The following is a 19,728-nucleotide window of genomic DNA, read 5'->3' as shown; positions in this document are numbered from 1 at the left end:
GGGATCGAACCCAGGACCTTGCACTTCCTAGGCAAGCGCTCTACCACTGAGCCAAATCCCCAACCCCCTGAAAATAACTTCTAAAAAACAAACTTTTTCAAATTCTTGCTATACAATGCAGTGTATGTATGTATGTATGTATGTATGTATGTGTGTGTGTGTATGTGTGTATGTATGTATGTATGTATGTATGTATGTGTGTGTGTAGGTGTGTGTGTATGTATGTATGTATGTATGTATGTATGTATGTATGTCTTATTAGGTTTTCATTGTTGTGGAGAGACACCATGACCAAAGCAATGCTTATAAAGAACAATATTAAATCGGGGCTGACTTATACTTTCGAAAGTTCAGTCCATTATCATGATGGCAGAAAGCATGGCAGCATGTAGGCAGACACAGTGCTGGAGAAGAACTGAGAGTTCTACCTCTTAATCAGAAGGCAGTCAGAAGAAGACTCACTCTTCTGCTGCAGGAGTTAAAATAAAAACTTTATAAAAACTATAAAAGAACAACAGATAAGGGGACAGGACAGAACGGGCCTGAGACATGCCCGGCCAAGCCTAAAAACAAGGTCAAGAGATTGTTCCAGGAACTAGCTAGCCACTACCAAACTCCCTGCTCTACAAATAAAGATAAGACGCTCTCCTACATTGTGGGGGCTTGTCCGGGATCTGTGCGACCCCCAAGAACCTCGAAGACCCATTGGAGGTACGTTGGTGTGGGCCTTGTATGTTTGGGAGTGGCGCTGTGTGTGTGTGTGTGTGTGTGTGTGTGTGTGTGTGTGTGTGTGTGTGTGTGTCTTGGTTTCTGTTTGTAAAAGAGAGTGGACGTGGAATCCCGCTCTGGTTTGTAAAAGGGAGTGGACGTGGAATCCTGCTCTGTAAGTTACTAGCAGCTGCGGCTGTGGGCCGTAAGGACCCAGAGGCTGCGGAAGGAGATGTCCTAGGACCGCAAGCTGCAACCTTGGAAGACGTTCCAAAGGTGAGAGATAGCCAGGAGGACCTGACTGTGGCTTTTCAGAACGAAGGAGACGAAATACTCCTTCTTCTGAAAAGGGAGTGGATGTGGAATCCCGCTCCATCAGAGGTTGCATTTGGCTGGTTGTTTAAGTCCAAGCATGCACGGGTGTGTTTGGACATGTTGGTGTCTCTTGTCAGTATTCTGTTTGTGTGCCTACTGTTTCTTACTATGGGACAAACTGTGACAACCCCTTTGTCTTTGACCACAAACCATTGGACTGACGTTAGGGCAAGAGGACAGAATTTATCTGTAAAAGTTAAGAAAAGACCCTGACAGGCCTTCTGCTCCTCAGAATGGCCCACATTTGGGGTGGGCTGGCCACCCATAGGGTCTTTTGATTTGCCTACCATTAGGGCTGTAAAGGCCATTGTTTTTCAGGAAGGACTGGGATCACATCCTGACCAGCAGCCGTACATCACGGTGTGGGAAGATTTGGCACTATCCCTACCTCAGTGGGTCCAGCCCTTCCTCCCTCCCCGCCACCCTGGCCCTAGGATTCTGGCCGTCTGGAAAGGCGACGCGGACGAGAAATCAAAACTACAGCCTGAAGAAGAACTCGGACGAGGCTCTTCACCAGCCCCCATTCCTAAGATTTACCCCGAGATAGACGAGCCCCCTGAGTGGCCCACTCCCCCCCCCCGCCATATCTCCAAGCTCCCCACCAGAACCCCAGCCCTCAGCCCCGCTGGCCCCTTTACAGGCTCCAGGGGAAGGAAGGAGAGGCCCCACGAATGGGACAAGAAGTCGACGAGGAGCTGCCCCAGATTACACAGCAGCCCTTCCCCTTAGGGTGGTTGGGCTGCCCCCAGATCCAGGTGATCCGACAGGTCTACAACTTCTGCAGTATTGGCCTTTTTCTTCCTCTGATCTCTATAACTGGAAAGTTAATCACCCTCCTTTTTCAGAAAATCCTGCAGGGCTCACGAGCTTGATCGAGTCCCTGATGTTCTCGTATCAGCCTACCTGGGATGATTGCCAACAGCTTTTGCAGACTTTGTTCACCACTGAGGAGAAAAAAAGAATTCTCCTTGAGGCTCGGAAGAATGTCTGAGACTCAGCTGGGCATCCTGTCCAGACCCCGGCTAAAATAGATAAAGGATTCCTCCTGACACATCCCAGATGTGACTACAACACGGCACAAGGTAGGGAAAGGCGGGTCTCAGGGGTGCTACACACAGGCCCACTAATTTGGCTAAGGTAAGAGAGGTCATGCAAGAGGCAACTGAGCCTCCTTCGGTCTTTTTGGAAAGACTCATGGAAGCTTACCGGAGGTACACTCCTTTCGACCCCATGTCTGAAGGACAGAGGGCCTCCGTGATTATGGCCTTTATCGGGCAGTCGGCCCCTGACAGTAAGAAGAAATTACAACGAATTGAGGGATTACAAGATTATATTATAAGGGATGTGGTGAGGGAGGCTGAGAAAGTGTATCACAAGAGAGAGACTAAAGAAGAGAAACAGGAGAGAGAAAAAAGAGAAAAGAGAAAAGATGAGGACAGAAGGGATAAGAAACAGGAGAAGACTTTGACCAGAATACTGACCACAGTGGTAGACAAGGATAAGACAGATAAGATTAGACAGACAGGGGATCTGGGAGACGGAAAGTGGCAGGGGCCAAGGAGACCCAGAAGAGACAGACCAAAACTGGAAAGAGACCAATGTACACATTATAAAGGCAGAGGGCACTGGGCTCGGGAATGTCCCAAGAAGAGACAAGGGACAAAGGTGCTGGCCCTAGAGGATGACGAAGATTAGGGGAGACGGGGCTCAGCCCCCCTCCCTGAGCCTAGGGTAACATTGCAAGTGGAGGGGGCACCCCAACCACTCCTCGCCAGGTAAGAGAATTCTTGGGAATGGCAGGGTTCTACAGGCTTTGGATTCCTAGATTTGCTACCCTGGCAGCCCCTCTATACCCCTTAACTAAAGAGAAGGAGAATTTATTTAGACTAAGGAACATCAATTAGCTTTTGAGACTCTAAAAAAGGCGCTGCTACAGGCTCTGGCCCTGGCACTATCTGACCTTAAGAAACCTTTCACCTTATACATAGATGAGAGAAATGGAGTGGTGAGAGGAGTCCTTATTCAAACCCTAGGACCCTGGAGACGCCCCGTAGCTTACCTATCAAAGAAACTGGATCCTGTGGTCAGCGGATGGCCCTCCTGTCTCCAAGCAATAGCAGCCACCGATATTTTAGTAAAAGACACTGACAAACTAACTATGGGTCAGAATGTGACTATAGTGACACCCCATGCCCTTGAGAGTGTTGTTCGACAGCCCCCAGACCGGTGGATGGCCAACGCACAGATGACCCATTACCAGAGCCTGTTGCTGACTGAGTGGGTAACTTTTGCCTCTCCCGCCATCCTTAACCCCGCTACCTTACTACCTAAAGCTGACGAAGCCCCCGTACATCGCTGTGAGGAGATACTGGCAGAAGAAACTGGAACTTGACCAGATTTGACTGATCAACCTTGGCCGGGGATAGAGACTTGGTTCACTGATAGAAGCAGCTTCATGGTAGAAGGTAAGTGCAGAGCAGGGGCAGCGGTAGTAGATGGAAGGTCTGTCATATGGGCCAGTAGCCTGCCTGAAGGGACTTCAGCTCAAAAGGCAGACTTATTGCTTTAACTCAGGCTTTAAAGTGTACAGAAGGGAAGACTATCAATATCTATACTGACAGCCGGTATGCCTTTACAACGGCTCATGTTCATGGGGCAATTTACCGACAAAGAGGATTACTGACTTCAGCTGAAAAAGACATTAAAAATAAAGAAAAAATTCTTAGCCTACTTGAAGCCATCCATTTGCCCCGCAAGGTGGCGATCATTCACTGTCCAGGACATCAAAAAGGAACTAGACCAATAGAAAGTAAAAATCAGATGGCTGACCAAGTGGCTAAAAAGACAGCTTAAGGGCCTCTGACTCTAGTAATTAGAACATCATCTCCTCCAGAAGGAGGAATCCTAGAAAAACAGACTCTCACAGAAGAAGAGGGGCTAAAATATTTAACCAATATACATCGTCTTACTCACCTGGGAGCCAAAAAGATGGTGAGGCTAGTTAATAAATCCCCTTATCACATCCCTCAACTACAGAAAACTGTGGAAGACCTAGTAAAGAACTGTCGAACATGCATGCTCACTAATGTTGGGTCTAGCAAGATTCATGGAGGAAAACGCCTGCGGGGGGACAGATCAGGGACTTATTGGAAAATTGACTTTACTGAGGTAAAACCAGCCAGGTACAGAAATAAGTATTTTCTAGTTTTTATAGATACCTTCTCAGGTTGGGTAGAAGCCTTCCCCACAAAGAGAGAAACGGCGAATATAGTTGCCTTATTCCCTACTTGTTACAGAGTATGGCTGGCATACCTACCCCCCTGAACACTCCAGTTCAGAGACGAGGCTGCCCTTCCCTCAGAGACTCTTCCCTACACGATGCAGACATTTTGGTTTTATGCCCCTTTGTACCTTTAGCCTCTTGGCTTCTGTACTTGGTCTCTCCTCTCTCCTTTACCTTTCTCTTCTCTCCACTCTGGACTCTTCCAGATGTGTCTTTGTTTGACTCCCATATATCTATAATAAACTTTCTCCCCCACCATACCTAGGAGCTCTCTCTCTCTCTCTCTCTCTCTCTCTCTCTCTCTCTCTCTCTCTCTCTCTCCCCCTCCCCTCCCTCCCCCCTCTCTTGGGTTCATGTTCATCTGGTGCCAAAACCTGGAGTGTCTTAAACGAGTTCTCTTTCCTAAGTAGCTCTACTGCTCTGAACCAAGTTGCTGATCTGACTTTTCTAAGTTATGTGCTGATGATAATTTCTGCTGGCTTTTCCAGCCAACCTTTCTCATCCCTCCTCAAAGGCTGCCTATGGCATGCCCCCCCCCACCCCTCACCGGCCCTAATAAATCTCTTTCGTGATATCTATGACCTGATGTGATTGTTGCTGCATTCGTGGGTCAACGTACTCAATAGAGTTTAGCAGTGGAAGACACAGGTGGGGGTCAAGGAACACCACAAAGTCACACCACCCAATATATCTCACTGCAGAGATTTATTGGTGTGTGTGTGTGTGTGTGAGAGAGAGAGAGAGAGAGAGAGAGAGAGAGAGAGAGAGAGAGAGAGAGGCTGATTCTGAGCAATGGGGAGAGGGGAGGGAGGGAGAGGTAGAGACAGAGATAGAGACAGAGAGAATTGTGAAGGTTGGACTAGGTTTCACTAATTGCATTTGAGGGCTGGTGATGAAGTCAGTTGCTGACCCTGAGTTGGTAAAGGCAGGCTAGGGGAGGGAGGGACATCTGCTTCTGGAATGTGGGCTGTCCTAACAAGCCTTGCTCCAAAACCCTTCATTTACTCTTTACTGTGTTTTGCTTTGCAGTTGTGCCCTGTGGTCCTAACAGTCCTGAGGTTGTGACAGTCCCATCTCTGCCTCTTCAGTGCTGGGTTCACAGGCATCATGGATTGGTACCACACCCACACAATTTTGAGACACTCCCTCTCGTCAAGATGAAGTAACTGCCAGAAACAGTTGAGGTTTTCTTTTCCTCCATGTCCTTTGATAGGATGGCTGAAATATTTTGGAGAGGTTTTTTTTTTTTTCCCCTTGTGTGTGTATAATTTAGGATTACTTTGACAGTTACATTTTACAGATTTTTATAATTTTAGCACCTAAACACCCACACTAATTTATTAAAAGTGATCACAGTTAAAGTTAAGGGGAAAAAGCACATTTATATGTTGTTGTGTTTTAAAAGCTTCATAGAGCTTGGGCTAGCATTGACCTTCCTATGTTTAAACTGAGGATGAGGGGCTGGAGACATGGCTCAGCGGTTAAGAGCACCGACTGCTCTTCCAGAGGTCCTGAGTTCAAATCCCAGCAACCACATGGTGGCTCACAACCATCTGTAAAGAGATCCGATGCCCTCTTCTGGTGTATCTGAAGACAGCTACAGTGTACTTATATATAATAAATAAATAAATCTTTAAACTGAGGATGATTGTGAACTCCTGAGCCTCCTGCCTTCAGGTTCTGGGTGCTGAGGTTACAGGAGTGCACCAGTGTGCCCTTCTACACTGCCCCGTTAGCTTGTAAAAAGTGAGTTGTGGGCTGGAAAGATGCTTCAGCACTAGCTGCTCTTGCAAGGGGACCCAGTCACCCACACGACAGCTCATAACTATATGTAACTCCAGTTCCAGGCCTCCCTGGCCACCATGATGCATGTGGCATTTAAACATAAGTGCAAATAAACATTTACATACACAAAATATTTAATCAAATGCTTAACTTTTTGACTTTTAATTAGACTTCATAGAATATTATAGATAAAACTGGATTTGTATACACTTTAAAATTCATTGAGAAGACATTCCGTAATAATGTGTCGTTAATATTTTCTCTCACTTAACAAATTAAGAGGAACAAAAAAAGATGTGACAGCTGAGACATATTAAACAATCTACTTACTAAAAACCGTTTACAGCTCCAGGTAAAACAATGAGAATTAGAGACTTCTGGCAAAAACATAGGACTTATTTACATTTTGATAGCAGTTTAATAATTTGCTGATTGCATTATAATCACAGCAATATTGCTTTTTAATCACACCTATACATTTGGTTAACTAAATTAATGCCTTTAAATCACAGTTTGATTTTTGCTAATATAGAACCTTTTCTGTCTCTGTTCCAATAAGGAAAATCATCAGTAAGCATGGTTTTAAATCAATTGTTTTTTGGTAAACTCCCTAGCTACATTTTGCTTATTGCCTACTAAACACATCATCCTTCATAAACAGGTGGAACAATGAAGAAAGATTCATAGAGTAATGTCTAATAAACTGGAATCAAGTCTCATCTACCACAAACCTGTAATACTCTTTGTGTGACAGAAACCCAAAAATTACTGGAACGCAGATTGCCTATTGTTCCTAAACTGAATGCTTTTCATTCAGAGTGCTTAAGCTACCAGAGTTCACAAAGGCCTGCAACCTAGAAGGGCTTTGCACACTAGGACTTATAGGGCCTTGTCATGAAACCCACAGGTTGCAAGTTTGAAGGTGCCCCCTTTAGCCAATTTATTATTATTTTTAACTAAAGAAAAACTTTTATAAGCTATTGAAGGAGGAGGAGGAGGAAGAGGAGGAGGAAGAGGAGGAGGAGAAAGAAAACAAGCAAGAAAGCAAGCAAGCAAGAAGAATTCTATTGCTCAGACAATCTCTGTGACTCTTTAAAGTAAAATATAAGCCATACACAATAATAATTTTTAACAATATAGACTGACTTGAAGTGGAGGGAAGATCCTTTTCATATCACTCTTCCTACAAAGCTACCATGTCTTGAGGTGCTCTGAGATAATTTTCTTCATGCCTTTCATGTATGGAGAAAGAGCAGAAACCATGGCATGTTAACAGTCAGGAGCAATGGCTAAAGTTCCCTGTCTCTCCAGAGCTTTTGACTGGGGAATATAGAAGGTTCCTGGAAGATGATTGATTTTTTAGCTTGCATGGGGAATAGTTGTAAGATTGTTTGTCTAATCTGCTGACTGTCATCAAAATTGATTCATTTTGCCAAAGCCGTATAGTAGAGATCACGGACAGTTATATACCTGGAGAAGGATGTGCAAAAAGGTCTCAGAAAAGACACGAGCACAGGATGGTGCCACAAATTGCTTGAGTTTACTATTAATCTAGGATCCAAGTAGACCAAGAAGGAAGGCACAGCACAAGAAATAACTTTTAAAGAGGGTAAGAATTTTAAAGGGGTACTATGCTTTATCTTCTGATATTAAAATTAAATGTTGAGACAAACTAGAAAGGAAAGGTTGTGGTTTAGTAAGGATGTATTTGTGTGTTAAATTAATAATGGGTAAACATATATGTACTGTAGCTGTCTTCAGACACACCAGAAGAGGGCATCAAATCTCATTACAGATGGTTGTGAGCCACCATGCGGTTGCAGGATCTTTGGAAAAGCAGTCAGTACTCTTAACCACTGAGCAGTCTCTTCGGCCCAATGGATGAACTTCTAATGGCTAATCTTGGTTGTCAAATTCCTCAGTTGAGGAATTGTGTCCAATCAGATTTTCCTTTAGGGCATTTATTTTATTTTATTTTATTCCTAATTGAAAAAGAATGTCTTGGAGTTAACCTAATGTACATGGGTTATACTAGAAGTACTGACTTTGGCTGTCAAGATTAAATTTTTTCCAACATCAACAGGAATAGTTTTCTCAGAGGTAAATTGACTTATAAAATAGAAAACTATTTCTTTATTTTTGAGCTATGATTTTCATTGTTAACTTGAATTTTACCATTAAATCCTCACATTGTAAGCACTATTGAGAAGGCTAGGCTGACTTCATGACAGGCTTCTAATTAGCAGTTAAGGACTGAACAAGGCCAGGCAAGTCCAGTCCTTAGTAGCTGCCCAGCCACTTGGCCTGAGGCAAGGATAATGGCTCAGCAGCAGTTTCTAGACCTTCTCACACCCCACACTTTGGTAATGGAATGTCCCTAGAGATAGGGTAAGATAAAAGTCACCTACCCTGGAATCCCCTAACATGCTTTAAATCAGGCCTTTGAGCTCATTTGGTTGTCTCTCTATCTTGGTATTTAAAGCATGCTGGATTTCTGCAGCATAAAACACTCTTTGTGTTTACATACTTTTAGCGATGGGGATATCATTCTTTGAGGAATCATGGATCCTTACAGTATTCTCCTTTTGTTCCCATTAATAACTTGAATTTTATCACTCAGTCCTCACAGTTGTAAGCAGTATTCTCATTATTATTATTTTTTTCTTTTTTCTTTTTTTCGGAGCTGGGGACCGATCCCAGGGCCTTGCGCTTGCTAGGCAAGCGCTCTACCACTGAGCTAAATCCCCAACCCCCAGTATTCTCATTTTTATAGATGACGAAGCTAGGTAAATGCTGCAATCCAAGCCTCAAAGCTATACAACTAGAGGGTGGTACCTCCAAATTTTGTCCTGAGCTACCACAATTGTTTTATGCTGCTAAAATAAAATAACAAGTTGGGGAGGAAAGGGTTTATTTGACTTACTCTTCCATATCACTCTTCATCGTTGAAGGAAATCAGGACAGGAACTCAAACAGGAGAGGAACCTGGAGGCAAGAGCTGATGCAGAGGACATGGAGGGGTGCTGCTAACTGGCTTGCGCATCATGATTTCCTCAGCCTGCTTTCTTATGAAACCCAAGATCACGAGCCCATAGGTGGCACCACCCACAATGGGCTGGTCCTTCCGCATCAGTCAGTAACTAAAATGTTCTGCAGGCTTGCCCACAGCCTGATCTTATGGAGGCTTTTTCTCAGTTGAGGTTTCTCCTCTCAGATGACCATAGTTTGTGTCAAGTTGACATAAATCTAGCCAGCACAAGAAACTCGGAGAGTGCAATGGCCATATTGGTACTATTATAATCCTATCACCTTGGAGGTAGAGGCCAGAGGATCAATAGTTAAAGACCAGCCTTGAGTATATGCCAGCCTGGTTTTTACGACAGTTTATCAATATATCTATATAATGTGATACTTACATTTTAACTTTATTTTAAAACTACTTTAAAATACATTTTGTTAAATCCCTCAGTTCATCTCTAATTCTTTTTGCATTAAACTTTTCTCAAGCAAAGTGTTTGGGTTTGTAGTAATGATATATTAGTTACAGGACATTTTCATCGTATAATATATGATCATGTTCACCCCATTACCTGCTTTTGCCTCCTTTCCTCCTGTGTTGACCTTTTCTCTTCTTTCTACATTCATGGATTTGTTTTTGTGACCCAGTGAATTATTAGTTACTTAAAGAAGCATAATGAAAAGCTACTTACAGGTGGATAGAAAACTTACCAGTGGCTACTCCAGCCATCAGTACTCACTAACCACTCTCCACTCCCCAAGGAGGTATGGGGTCCTCATGAGTACCGCTTGCATCATGATCACACGTCAAAAATCAGAAGAATAAAGAAAAAATTAAAATTAACTTTTTATCAGTTAGTTCAAGAATTCAAAATACAGCCCAACATTAAATAGTGCTTTGTAATTCTATTTAGTTTTTAAAATTCAGAACTTTCAAGTTTTTGTAACTCCCATCTGGCTGCCCTGCCTCTGTAGGAAGCAGTCTCCATTGTTAAGCATGCAGGCCTGTTTTCTTCAGTGGAAGGAAGCTTGGTGCCTGGTGATCTGGAATGTTGGGTGAACATGGTCAAACAACATGGTGATCCTTTGATATTCTATTAGGAGCAAACCTCCAGCCGAATTTTCCCCAAACCCTGAGAACTGTTATGGTTTTATCCTGGGCTTGCCTCTCAGTACATAAAGTTCATCCTTATGACAGAGGCACCATGAACTTGTGTCCTTCCTCATTAGAATCCATCCTTATACTTATTATAAATTCTTCCCCTCTAGGCCCTAACCTTGAGCTCTCTTTCCCAGTCAATAGAATTCATTGTAATGATAAAGGTTTAAGGTGCTCTGCTGTAGTGGTGAATTTTGCAATGGAAATTTTAATGTAGTCACCCCTGAAGCTTTCTTATGAGAACTGTCACATGGAGACATTTCCCACAAAGTTTTACTGTGTTTAAAGGTGTAAGAAAATTAAATCATGGGATAAGACTCTTTAGAATTTTGATCCAGTTTGACTGACCAAGTCCAGTGGTATTAAGTTTTCATTCTTACCTCTTTGTGGTTAGTTTCCGTGATTCCTGCAAAGAACCCCAACATCTGGTGCCTGAACATGGGGGTCAGGGAAATTGAGTCCTTTCACTGTGTGTAATGCAGAGGGAAGAGCTCGAGAAGTGACACAAGCCCCTTGGAGGAGCCCGGAAGATCATTAGTGAATCCCCAACAATTGGACATTGAGTATTTACACTGTTTTTGCCTGGGTTTGCTTTGTATAGCTTATGACTGTGCCCTGGTTCTTCTCTCTTGAGAAAGTTTCTATTTTTACAAGAGCCCACAGCAGAAAGACTTTGAATTTTTAAAAGAGATTTTGAAATTTTAGAGATCAGGTATTTTAAAGAGACTCTAATATGTTTGAATTTGTAAGAACTGTGGAGCTTTTAAAGTTATCTATGTTTTACATTGTAATATTAATATTAACACTCCATGTTGGGGATAAGTGAGAAATAAAGATTCTAACTGAAAAGCAGTGTGTTTGGGTGTCAAATTGACAAGGAGTCAGTTGTGCTGGCTAGTTTTACGTTAACTTGACGCAAGCTAGAGTCATCAGAGAGGAGAGACCCTCAATTGTCAAAATGCTTCCATAAGATCCAGCTGTAAAGTATTTTCTTTCTTTTTCATAATTCCTTATTATTTATTCTGCTTTTACAAAAAGACACTTGGACAAATAAAAAGAAAATAGCATATGTCATATTTAGAAATGGCCAAGGAAACACCTTGGTACTCCTCACAGGGATACACTAATACAATTTTCAAAAGCACACTCCTCTCTACTGCCTACCTCTTTAATTAAAAAAAGTCAATTATTTCATTTAATTCTCCACAATTTAACAATGAATTATCAAAATAAATAATCTAACACTACTCAGAGACAAAGACATTTAAAAGAAAAGATTTTAAAAATGCATGTGTGTACAAACACACACAATATGATGCTGTCCAGAAATTCCAACTAATGAATAACGCAAGATTAATTATGTAGGTGACATGTCACAACTCTCCAGAAGTGCGAATAAACACCAGAAACCCCACAGCCAAGAGCCAGAGTATCACAAGAGCATGTAGTCAGAATCCTGTGACAGTCACAGGGCATCAGGGCTCGGTGATGGCATTTACAAGTCAGCCTCTTCACCGTAGATGATACTTCAGGATGGATGCAGATTACCTCCCCCTCTTGAGGCACACAAAGATCACTGCTGAGGTCACAATTTGTGATGAGTTAAGAACCCAAATTAAGCCCCAGAGCATGTATCTCTCCGGAGTAGGAACTTGAAAACAGGATAAATAGGAGTTGGGTGGAACCTGCCTGCAGGAATCTTTTATTTTCCTTTAAGGCTACAGAAAAATCTACTCATAAGCAAGGAAATTAATTCTCATAATAAAAACACCCCTACAAATAGCCAAGGTACCCAGTCAGGTTCCGCGTGGAGAGTATGCTGTATCACATTTGATTCTGAGGGCGCAGGGTTAAGATCAGTTCTTTCTAGAAATACTAGCTTCTCACAAACTGCTTCCTTAATTGGTAAATATTGTGCTATTTCATTAGGTTCTGTGAAGAGGGAAGGTGGAACATGCATTAAATTAGCATTTTGCTCTCTCTGGATGTATATCGTCGTAACATGTAGGTCTTGTCAGTCTCATGGTAAAGCCTTGTGTCATTCGTTCCGATGAGCGCCCCATCAGTTTTTTTTCTGAGAAAAACCGCAGTAGCAGAAAAAAAGCTGGAAGGCATTACTCGAATTTTCACACTCCGGCTGGAAACTCTGTGATCATGCAATTCATCTTCAAAAGGGAGAACTTCTTCAAAAAATTTAATCTGTTCTCTGGCTTTCAATGTTTCTGTATCTATGTGATCTGTTGCAGGTACAACCTTTAACTTAAGAGATTCTCCAAGCAACGATTCTTTATAATCTGTTGTATAGGTCCAGTCATATGGTTTAATAACTTCTTTGGAATGTTCACCCTCCGTTCTTCTTTCCTGCCACTCTTCAGCACAAGCTACTTTGAGCAGGCCCTGATAGCTGTTCACACATCTCAGTGCATCTGTAGCATTGAACTCTTCCAAAGCCAGAGTCATGCTGGATCCTTAGAAAGTTGTCTCCAAACATCATTTCAGAGAGGGAGGGAGGGATGCCATATGCAGCTTGTCAGCTAACTTTTCCACACCTGCAGACTTAATGATGTTGGTCTTGGACACCGACAGCTTCCAAGGCCGGAAGAAGTCCTGTAGCCTCTGAAAGCCGTGGATCATCAAGGCAGAAGCAGAGCCACCAGGCTACTAGGAGCAAGTGCCTGCGGTCGCAGTATGGCCCCAGGTATTTTCTTAATTAGTGATCAATGCGGGAGGGCCCTGCCCTGGGTCCTGGGTTCTACAAGAAAGCTGGCTGAGCAAGCCAAGAGAAGCAAGCAAGTAAGTAGCACCCCTCCATGGCTGCTGCATTAACTCCTGCCTCCAGGTTCCCGCTCTGCTTGAGTTCCTGCCCTCACTGCTTTTGATCATGATCATTCTATGGAACTAGGAGAGAAATAAACCTGTTCCTCCCTGTGTTGCTTTGTTCGTCGTGTTTCATTGTAGCAATAGTAACCCTAACTAAGACAATAAAACCCTTTCTGCAATAACCACTACCATCTACTATCTCCTCTGGAGGGGGTTGGGCCTCATGAATGTCTCTATCCATAATGCATGTTAAAAGGCCTGATCTCATGTAGGTATTCGTTGTTGCTACGTGTTCATGTCTGTAATAATTGTGTCGTATCCTAGTGGTGGTATTTCATGGCACTTTTATGCATCCTCTGGTGCTAACAATATTTCTACCCTCTTCTGTCATATTCCTAGGCCTTTGGGTCAGGGTGATGTAGAAGTTCCATTTAGGACTCCAGGTTGAGAGTGATACTACTCTACAGATACGTTTTCTTCCTGCCTGGGCCCATGACCTCCTCAGCCAGAGGTTTTAAAGTAAGTTTATAGTACCACACATGTATTCCTTCCTGTGACGTGGGCCTCCAGTCAAATCTCAAAGCGGTTGGTTACCCTCAATGCACTCATTGGGCATAGGGCATTTCCTGCCTATCAGGTGGGTACTGTAGCAAGCATAGTCTATATCCAGGTAAGACTTGAGATTTCTCCCGCAGCAACTCCCATAGCATGGATATTAGCCAGGATGGAGAGGGAGCTTCCAGCTCAGTTCTAAATTCAGTTCTCTGTATCCTGTTCCAAAATGTACTGTGTCTGCAGCAGCGGCGGCGGCGGCGGTGGTGGCGGCGGCGGCGGCGGCAGCGGTGACAGCAGCATCAGCATCAGCAGCATCAGCAGCATCAGCATCAGCAGCATCAGCATCAGCATCAGCATCAGCATCAGCATCAGCATCAGCAGCAGCAGCAGCAGCAGCAGCAGCAGCAGCAGCAGCAGCAGCAGCAGTAGCGTCTTGTCATATAGTTTTGGGCAACCAAAGGCTGGAAATAGCCAGTATTCTGTTTGAGGCCTCTTGGTACTTACTGACCAATAACTCATTAAGTATTTTGTGCCTGGTGCTGGGGTTTTCATTTAAAAGCATATGATCTCTGGAAATAGCATTATCTACTCTTGAGGAAACCAGCTGTTCTCAGAGCTTATTATTCTGATTCTTAAGTTTAAAAAGAAGGTTTTTTTCCTACAAAAGTATTTTTCCATATGTGTGTGTGTCTGCGATTGTATGCTGTATGTATGCAGGTGCCTAGGGAGGTCAGAAGAGGGTGCTGGAGTCATAGAAGTTTGAAAGCCCTCTGAAATGGTTACTGGGAACTAAACTTCAGTCCTCTGGAAGAATAATAAGTGCTCTTAACCACTGAGTCATATATCCAGCCCTAAATATTAAATTGTATTTTTTAGCTAATAAAGCAGTAAATTTCTCTATGGCTTTTTGTGTATCATTGATTTTTGTTAACGCCCCTCTACACACACTTTTATATTCCTAGTATCTCTCCCTTTTTCATAATTCCTTTCTTCCTGTCTTCCACACACACTCCAATGTAAATACAAAAATCTATAAATCCAAAGCTAGAATCCACATATGACTGAAAATCTATTTTCTGGTTACCTCCTAGAGTATGATATTTTCCAGTTCCATCTATTTCATACAAATCTTTTGTCTTTTTAAATAGCTGATTAAAATTCTACTGTATTTATTTACCACAGTTCAGTTTCATTGTCCATTCATCAGTTGACACATTGATTCCATTTCTATGCATTTATTGTTAATAGAGCATCAATATTCACACACGTGCAAACATACCTATGGTGGAATCGTATGGTAGTTCTATTTTTGGCTTTTTTGAGAAACCTCCATATTGGCTTCCATAATGATCACACCTTGCTCCACTATTTCTTTTTTTATATTTTTTGACTAAAAATGAGTCTTCGTTGGCCTCAGCTATTTGAGGGGGATGACGCAGGAGGAGTAGGTGGCACCGATATCAGGCCGGCCGTGATTATAGGTAGGTGATGGAGAACTCGCCCAGGTAGTGGCCAATCATCTCTGGTTTGATCTCCACCTGGTTTAAGGTCTTGCCATTGTACACACCCACCATGCTGCCAATCATCTGGAGCAGGAAGATCATGCCCCTCATGTGGGTCTTCACCACCTCGGGCTTCTCTGGGTGGCGCCTCATTCTTGGCTTGTCTCAAGCGCTTGCGTAGTGAGTGAATGCTGCTTACACCGCAGGCCACATTTCAGGCGCTGCCTCTGGCGGGCTGTACAACTGTATCAGCGGCTCACTGGACATGTCCAGCAGTTGGTTCAGGTCCATGCCATAGTAGGTGAACTTGCGGAAGGTCAGCTTCTTCTGTTCTACTTTAGCCGTCTTGGTGGGTGCTCAGAAAAGGAAGCACTTTTGTCCACTCTTACTAGCAACATTTAAACATTATTATTTACTCAATTTCTGGACAGATTTTGTTATCATTTTTATGTATATTTTAAAATTAATTAATTTATTTTGTGTGTATGAGTGCTGTTTGCATGTCTGTGTACTTGTGTATAAAATTCCTGTGGGGGCCAGAAGAGGGCACCAGATCCCCTGGGACACACAGCTGTGAGCCATCATCTGGGTCCTGAGAACTGAGCCCTAATGCTCTTAACCATCGAGCTAGCCATCTCTCCAGCTCTCGTAGTGTTCTGGATGATAGCTGTTCTAACTGGCGTGAAGCAGAATCTTAAAATACTGTTAACCTGCATTCTCTTGATGGCTAAGGGTGCTGTACTCCTTTAAAAGTATTTGCCAGCCATTTGAATATCTTTCTTCAGAGAATCGTCTGTTCAGTTCCACAGTCCATGTTTTAAGTACGTACCTTGCTTCCTTGATATTTTAGTTTCTTGAATTCTTTATACACACTAGACACCAATCCTCTGTTAGATGTATAATTGGCAAGGGTCTTCCCCTATCCTGTGTGCTATCCCTTCACTTGATAGTCTCCTGTACTGTCCAGGAGCTTTAATTTTTTGAGCTGCCATTTGTTGGTTGTTGGTCTTGCTTTCTGAGTCCCCAGTATCTATTCAGAAAGACCTGTCCTGTGCCTATATCTTGAAGTGCATACCATACTCTTTTTTTTTCCTAGTATTTTTAAAGTGTCAAGTTCTATCTTGAGATCTTAGAAGTTGAGCTTTGCACAGAGTGGAAGATAGAAATCTAGTGGTTTTTTTTTTTCTTTTCTTTTTTTCTTTTCTTTTTTATTTTTTTTTGCTGTTTCAAAAAGCTTTATTTTTACTTGGTCTGAGACCTGGGAGAGGCTCCAGGGCGGTTACAAAGCTGCCTATGGCTTGAGAGGTTCATTCCGGTGGAGATTCTGAGGCAGCTGGTGCAGAGCAGAGGAGGGAGCCCCTTGGAAGGCATAGAGGTCTCCTAGTCATGCTTGAGAGGGAGGCACTCAAAGAGATACTTGCCCAGAGATGCCTGGGCCACGCCAGTCTGCACTGGTTGTGGCCCTGCCACCCTACGGAGGTTGGTCAGGTGGTTGCCCATCTTCTTGATGAACTTCACCTCTTTATCCAGGAAGTGGCTTCCCCAAGAAGACACAGAGATGAGGGTCTGTGCTGGCAGAACCCAGGGGATGCCAAGAGGGCCTGGTTCAGGTTCTTCTTCCAGGGCCAAGGCAGCTTCCATGGCCTCCAGGGTTTTACTCCACTCATCTTGAGATGGCTTCTGCGCATCTTGGAAGAGTGCACGGCCCCCGAGTTCGTTCTGCAACTTGAGGAGACGCTCGGCGCCCTCGCGCTTCTCCTCCGCCAATTCGCGAAAGAAGTGGCCTACGCCCTCCAAAGCACGTCATCCTGATCAAAAAAGAAGCCCAGAGAGAGGTAGGTGTAAGAGGCCCGCAGGTGCAAGTTGACCAGGCCGTTCACGGCAGCTTCCACTTCGGTGGAATAATTCTGACGAATCTGAGAGGTCATGGCTGATCCGGAGTATGGAGCTAACCGCCAAGACGGGGCTGGCTGGTCCTAGGAGCCGAAGGCGGCAAGGAGATGGTCCCGGAGGCTGCGACTGGAGAGACTTGTAAGGCGGCTGGAAGTGAATAAAGTGGGAGTCCCCGGGTCTGTTCCGTCCAAACACTGTTGAAGCAAGATACAGATCCTCGGGATCTCCAAAGCGCTGCTCCGTGTTTTTTCTTTCTTTTCTGTTTTATATTGACACCCAATCCCCTAGCATCATTTATTGAAGATGCTGTTTGCTTTTTCATTGCATTTGTCAAAAAAAAAATGTAGCTATAGTTGTGTAGAGCTTTGACTGTATTCTCCTTTTTATCCCCCCCACTTTCTCTCTCTCTCTCTCTCTCTCTCTCTCTCTCTCTCTCTCTCTCTCTCTCTCTCTCTCTGTTACCAATATCATGTAGAATAAGTTGAAGTCAGGTGTGGTGATCCATGTTGGATTTTTTCTTCAGGATTATTTTGCCCATCTTTAGCCTTTTTATGTAATTGTGAGTTCTTGTTTTCTCTGTGTCTCCCTCCTTCTCTTCCTCCTCACTTCCTTTATCTCTTATACTTTGGCTAAGGAAAATCAATAGACAGTTATTTTATTTTATTTTGTGGTGCTGGAAGTGAAATAAGGACTTTGTACATGACAGGTTGACACTTGACCACCTGAGTTCCTTCCCAGCCCACCGTCACTTTCTCATTTGCAGGCTTGCTTTCAAACCATCTTAAATATTTTATGATATGCTGATAATTAATTTAGCAAATTAGTATAATTAACATAATTATAACCTAATAAATTGAACTATATTTTGCTTAACACATAAAAAATATCCCAGAGTCAAGTAATGATTAAAAATTATATCATTAATGTTCTGATTTAATTAGTATTCTCTTGACTTAAAAGCTACAGTTGCTAAGCAATAAAAATTGTAAATTGAGGTCATTTAGGCCCATCCTAGAAAACAAGGTTTCTCTGGGTCCCATTTCATATTAGGAAGACACACTGAAAGGAGAGTGCTCAGGAAAGGGAAACGGTGAGAGATTTTTATAGACTAACACCACAGTTCTTTATAGACCACTTTATCACACTCATAAAGGGTGGCAACTCCAAGGCTAATCTTAGAGCCTTTTGAAGAGGAAGCCAATGAGAATGAATGAAAGAGTGATATTGTAGAAGGTCTGAGGAGACTCAGAAACCACACAGAAGATGGATGTAACTGGGAGAGTGTGTGAAATAGTTCCCCAAAGAAGCAGGATGCTGGGTTCTTGATGTCTATCTTTGCATTTCAGAACCCTTGGTAGGTTGGATTGTCCTTGAGATTAGGGGGCTGCATGATACACCAGCTAGCCTAGGACATTTTAAGGAGTAGAAGAGCACTTTAAGTTCTTTTCTTTTTTAAAAAATACATTTACTCTTTCAAATATTACATCCTGACCAGTTTCCCCTCTCTCCTCTCTTCCAAGTACCTCCCCCATCCACTCTTTCCACATTTCCTTTCAGAAAAGGGCATGCAGGCCTCCTAGCAATATCAACCAAACATGGCATAATAAGTTATACTAAGACTAGGCATCTTCCCTCATATTAAGGCTAGGTAAGGCAACCCAGTAGGAGGAAAAGGGCCTCAAAGGTAGGAAACACTTCAGAAACAGCCCTGCCCCCACATTAGGAGTCCTACAAGAACACCAAACAACTGAGCCATAGAATATATTCAGAGGGCCTAGTTCAGACCAATGCAGACTCCCTGATTGTTGGTTAAGTCTCTGAGCCCTTTAAAGCCCAGGTTAGTAGAGTCTGTGAGTTTTCTTGGGATGACTTTGACTCTTTGTATCCTACAATCCCTCCTCTCTTGATGAATTCACGGAGCTCCACCTAATGTATGGGTCTCTGCATCTGTATGAAATCTCTCTGATGATTATTATGCTAGGCTACTGTCTACAAGTACAGCAGAATATTGGAATTATTTCACATACTTTCTTTATTCCTAGCATGTTTGGTTTTATCCTAGGTTATCTGGCCTCTGGTTCCTGGCCCTCTCCAGGCAGTCTCAGGTGAGATCCCTCTTATCTCATGGATCTCAAGATGAACCAAGCATTAGCTGACAACTCCCATGATTTTCTGTGCCACCTTTACCCCAGCACAACATAGAGGTGGAACATTTTTTAGGTTGAAGGTTTTGTGGCTGGGTTGGTGTCCCAATTCCTTCACTGGAAGTCTTGCCTGGTTACAGGCTGGTACAGACTCTGTATTTCCCATTATTAGGAGTCTTAGCTAGGTTCACCCTCATAAATTCCTGGGAGTTTCCATCCCACTAGGTTTCTACTTCAACTTCTCCCTGGGTTCCAGTTGTCTTTCCTAGAATTTTTTCCCTTCTTTGCCCCACCTGATCCCTCCTATTCCCATCTCAACCCACCCCAATCTAACTATGATATTGTATGTATGCTAATTTTGCATGTCAACTTGACATAAGCTGGAGTTATCACAGAGAAAGGAGCCTCAGTTGAGGAAATGCCTCTATGAGATCCAGCTGTAAGGCATTTCCTCAACTAGTAAACAAGGTGGGAGGACTCAGCCCA

At 43.2% G+C, this 19,728-nt stretch overlaps 4 pseudogenes across 1 annotated transcript; 1 reads left to right on the top strand and 3 right to left on the bottom strand.

The window, feature by feature from the left end:
- Positions 1-1,191: 1,191 nt before the first annotated feature.
- LOC116903984 lies at positions 1,192-2,862 on the top strand (annotated as a pseudogene).
- A 9,222-nt stretch (positions 2,863-12,084) lies between these two features.
- On the bottom strand, positions 12,085-12,962 carry LOC116903909 (annotated as a pseudogene).
- Positions 12,963-15,120: 2,158 nt separating this feature from the next.
- Positions 15,121-15,541, bottom strand: LOC116889613 (annotated as a pseudogene).
- A 1,044-nt stretch (positions 15,542-16,585) lies between these two features.
- Positions 16,586-17,334, bottom strand: LOC116889607 (annotated as a pseudogene). The gene has a single exon (XR_004386503.1). The product of XR_004386503.1 is annotated as a ferritin light chain 1-like (transcript).
- Between the last annotated feature and the right edge of the window lie 2,394 nt (positions 17,335-19,728).

Source organism: Rattus rattus, chromosome 1, assembly GCF_011064425.1.
Source record: "Rattus rattus isolate New Zealand chromosome 1, Rrattus_CSIRO_v1, whole genome shotgun sequence".
Lineage (NCBI taxonomy): Eukaryota > Metazoa > Chordata > Mammalia > Rodentia > Muridae > Rattus > Rattus rattus.
Note: the sequence above shows the minus strand (reverse complement) of the source record. Positions and strands in the feature narration are given on the sequence as shown.